The sequence below is a fragment of the Macrobrachium nipponense genome, chromosome 32, assembly GCF_015104395.2.
Source record: "Macrobrachium nipponense isolate FS-2020 chromosome 32, ASM1510439v2, whole genome shotgun sequence".
Lineage (NCBI taxonomy): Eukaryota > Metazoa > Arthropoda > Malacostraca > Decapoda > Palaemonidae > Macrobrachium > Macrobrachium nipponense.
In genome coordinates, this window is record NC_061094.1 from 40,557,141 (window position 1) to 40,562,140 (window position 5,000).

Below are 5,000 nucleotides of genomic sequence, written 5' to 3' on the forward strand. Positions count from 1 at the left end.
TTCCGAATAGAGAGAGGCTTAACGAGAATAATCTATCCCAAGGTCCTTCGCTATGTCATAAACAAGTCTCCTTCTGAATCGAAACAACACATAGTATATGACCCTTTGGAAAGAAACAAGAACTCGAAACACCGTCTCACAGTTCCCGAAAGAGGGAAGGAAGTATATATATATACGTCAAAGACTGTGCAACACCGAAACCTCCCTGATCCCTTTCAGTAGCTCAAGTTCAACTTAAAATTCTGCTAGAAAAGAAAGACTCCTCATTCATTCTCGCTTTCCTGATGTTAGGGCTTTCAGTGGGAGGTAGATTCCGTACAACGTAGGTAAATCGAATAACGGTATTCATTCCCGCTTTATCCCAGAGACATGGAATATATCAAAGTAATTTTACAATTAGCAAATAATAATAGAATCACTTTTGCAAGGAAGAGCAGTTGAAGAAATGGAAATACAAAACAGACATATGGCATGCAACAAAAACACTTTCAATGAGCGATTTCATAAACGAAGGCAATTCAAGTTAAAACTGTATTTACTACAAACAGATGACATTAATTAGCATTAATGGGTAAACGCATCAAATATGCAGTACACAATAACATAAAATCTAAATAACATTCAAAACTTGCAACAAAAATGCCAGTGTTTCCCTATGAATTTTTATATACGAAGGCAGTAACCCTATATATTTAGTAAGAACAATGAACTGACATTAAACAGATTTAATAATTAAACCTATAATAAAATAATTTTACACAAATATTAATAACATGCAACATCAACGAAAACAAATTTCTTTCAATCGTACTTACAGAGTGTAGCACCTCCGGAATTCGAAATGTGTGGCCTTTCAGATACGACTCATACATCTGCGAGATATATATAAAAAAATGTCAATAAGCAGCTCAAGTGAGATGGTAATAATTAGCTACGATTTCTTTCTTCAGAAAACATGTGCATGTCATAAGGGTTGTATTCATATGGTATCTAAAGGCTGCTCTATGACTGCATCGTGCACTATCATTTTCATTGATATTTTTAGAAAACGTTAATAAATATAACATTCAACGGAATTAGCACTGTCCATGCTTACCACAAATTCTGAAAACCCTGCTCTATGTACATTGAAAAACTTAGCTCTCGGAGGTAATAGTATAATATTAAATTGGATTCCAAAGTAAAATAGACTCGTAATAATTATAAAATTAGTTAAATCTCTTGCAGTTTGGCAGAAATTGATTTACTGATTCTTCATACACTTACATATACACCTACATACATAGAGAGAGAGAGAGAGAGAGAGAGAGAGAGAGAGAGAGAGAGAGAGAGAGAGAGAGAGAGAGACAATGTAGCACTCGCCCTACCTGGGAGATATTGGAGACAGGTACAAGAGTACAATGTGTAAAGGTATGACTGAGGTGGTGAGGGAAAAAGTATCAATGGAGAATGTGTAGCTGCCAAGACTGAAAGAGAATGAGTGCGAGAGGGAGTATTATGCATTTGTCCCTTTCTGTGTTCGAAGAGCACGAAAGCCTTGTTGCGTTGGGTGATTTAAATACAAAGGGAAGTAGAAAAATATTTAGTTTTTGAAGTAAATGAGACTGGAAAGGGTGCTAAATGGTTGGAAACACGTGGTTCCCTAGGGAAAATAAACCTGAGACCTGGGAAAGGCAAAATGGTGCGAAAACAATTTTTTTATCACGACTGTATTTTTACAGAATATATATTATATATATATATATATATATATATATATATATATATATACATATATATATGTGTGTGTGTATGTATGTATGTATGTATGTATGTATGTATGTATGTATGTGTATGTATGTATGTATGTATGTATGTATGTATGTATGTATATATATGTATATGATTAATACTAGACTGAAGCAAAAGATAAGATAGAAGTTGTTGATGAAGGAAGTGAAATGTAAAAGGAAGTAGAAATGGCATGTAAAGATACTTGACTGAGCTTAAAATCACAAGGTCAAGTATATGAAGAGAGTGCAACATCCTAGGACAGTTTTATAGTCCCCATAGAGTGTTTGTAGCTTTAGAAGGGTGGGAACAGAAAACAGAGAGTGTGGTGTGAGCGGAGGGATTATGTACAGTAGACACGTAGAAGGATGGATAAAGTGATCACGAAAATGGTGAGAAAAGGGAGGTGCGGGGGGGAAGCAACAAAAAGTTGTGGGAAAGGAAAGGTCTTTAGGGAGTAGAGGATGATGTTATACAAGGTAGTAAACACAAAGAGGTAGGTTATTGAGCAAAGGGATTTTGGAATAAAGGATGCAAGTGAAGAGTTGCATATAGAGAATGCTGTCCTGAGTAATTTGAAGATCTGATGAGTGTAGAGATTAAAGGAGAGACAGTCAGATGATACAGAGTGCTGGAGTAAGAATATTTTCAAGAATGCCCGCAGAAGTAACAATTGAGAAACTGAGTAACAATTATGAGGTTGAAGATTGAAAAGATACAAGGCAATGAGAGGATGCCATATAGTAAGGAACGTGTGACTGGGTCACTGATTAGAATGTGAAAGCCGAGACAAAGGTTCCAAAAAAATGGTTAGAAAAAATAACTGAGCCGTCTATCTTGTATGCAAAAGTGAAAGTGATCGCAGAGACCCTATATATTATAGCACAAAATTATTACTTGATATATGATGGAAATTGCATTGTAGGTTTTGACTGAAAAAGACGGATGACAGGAGGAACAGAGTGCGTGGGTTTAGAAAAGGTTTGTGGAGAAGTTGTAGTAACGAAGCGATGCCAACTTAAAATTCAACTTCTAAAAGCATCCCGAGGAAGCCAACTAACGATATTTGCTGTAAAACTAAAGTTTGGAAAATTGTTCTTAGCTGCTTCCTTGGACATGAAATACTCACAAAGATTAGTGTAATGAAGTTATTATAACGAATCACACCTCCTTATCAGCTATAACTTAAACGAATTTACATAGCCTTATTTCCCAAGGATCTCCTTTCTTTTTATCTTTTTTAATACTTTTGATGAAGAGGCCTTGATGAGCAAGATTACCCAAAATCAAACAAAATAGCTTAAAAAAAACACTAAGAAATAGGTTCACCTTTTTTAATAATGACAAGCTTGCTTCAACAGTCGCACTGTATTACCTTACGTAATAAATACTGATTACAGGGAAATCTGAAAAATGAATAATAATTACTTACCTGACAAAAACACCCTTCGTGTGCTGCGGTGTTGACAGAGTAACAGATTATCATTGGGTGTAACACATGTCTGCCAACAGTTGCACAGGTGGGGCTTTTGTTTATCGTTTACGTTACAAACAGATTAAGATAACTGGATGGGTAAAGTTGGACTAAGCTTACTCGGCGCAAGTTTAGAACGACTGAATGGGTTAAGCTAAGCTAAGCTTATTTGCTGCAAGTTTAAGATCACTGAGTGGTTTAAGATAAATTAAGCTTATTCGCCGCAAGTTTAAGACGACTGAATAGGTTGAGTTAAACAATGCTAATTCGCTACAAGTTAAAGACGAATGAATAGGTTGAGTTAAACTAAGTTTATATATATATATATAATATATATATATATATATATATATATATATATATATATTTAATATATATATATATGCGTGTGTGTGTGTGTGTGTATACATATATGTGTGTGTGTATATATATTATATATATATATATATATATATATATATATATATATATATATATATATACACACGTACATACATATACATCTATATAGTTGTGTGTATACATATATATATATATATATATATATATATATATATATATATATATATATATATATATATATATATATATATATATATATATATATAATATATATATATATACAATCTACTGGTCACTTTTACAAAGTCCGTATGTAATTGTAATAACCTCAATGCGCTCTTGACTTCTCGAATTCTTCACACTTTCTGGATAAGCGTGTCACTATTGTATGTGCTTGTGTGTGTTCATACAAGTATTAGGTATTAGTCATAAACTATTTACATTCTAATTGTATTTACCTGTACCTGTGTGTACATAGACGGTCGAAGATCACTGCTCACAGCTTGGTGAAATCACAGAATTTAGATGATGACAGAGCCTAAATATTTGACAGATAAAGCCATAATCATTTCATGTAATCTTCCTCCCCTTTCCTCATCTGCAGTTCGTTTGCAGATCCTTCGTGTTTACTCTCAAGTTTATTCAATGTATTCATCTCTTCTGTCCCGGAAACGTAATAGAAACAAAACCTGAACGAACCATTTCTGTTTTAAAGGGACCAATGAATCTCGGAAATTGTTGGACTATTTGATTAGAATAAACAGACCAGATGAGCGTTTAAAATTCCCCAGACGAACAAATAAATAACCGAACCGAGAAGTCAAAAGTCGAAGTAATGAATTCTTCACACAGAAATTCCGCTGTCAATCAAATTACGGAGCAAAAGCCAGTGAATGACTACCTATGAATAGGAGTGCATTTTCGATTTATATTACGATGAGGCACTTCGTCAGAAAATTGGTTTTCCAGGAAGTGGCATAAAGAAGCAAATGGGTTCGTTCGCGAAGGCCTGAAATGTTGATCGGCCGCACTCTTGAATTTCCGAAGCAGAGATTTGGCTTGAGAGGAACCCAGCGCTCGCTTTGGACGCAATTGATTCCTCTACGGGTATGACAGCAGAATTTTTCTTTTCGCCTTGATAAATGATGGAACGAAATCTTATGTAAAATTTACTTCCACACCCTTCCTTGAAATAATTTTGAGAAATCAATTAAGCAGGTTGAGAACCGCTAGGATAAAAGAGAAGTATTCTCAAGAATATTTAGATTACCAAAAATCAGTAACCAAATTGATCAATGTAAATGCTTAAAAATTAATCAAAGAATTGCAACCCAAAGTTAATACAAAAATTGAAAATCTAATGAAAATACCATATAAAAACTTTGAATTAATGGAATTCCCACATGTATCCCGA

The 5,000-nt window shown here is 34.2% G+C and overlaps 1 long non-coding RNA gene across 1 annotated transcript in view; it reads right to left on the minus strand.

The window, feature by feature from the left end:
• The window catches only part of LOC135207457 (uncharacterized), a 227,372-nt gene that overhangs the window by 194,134 nt on the left and 28,238 nt on the right, over window positions 1–5,000 (minus strand). Inside the window, exon 2 of the long non-coding RNA XR_010312967.1 lies at window positions 816–872. This is a non-coding gene — a long non-coding RNA (uncharacterized LOC135207457). The remainder of the gene's footprint in view (window positions 1–815; window positions 873–5,000) is intronic.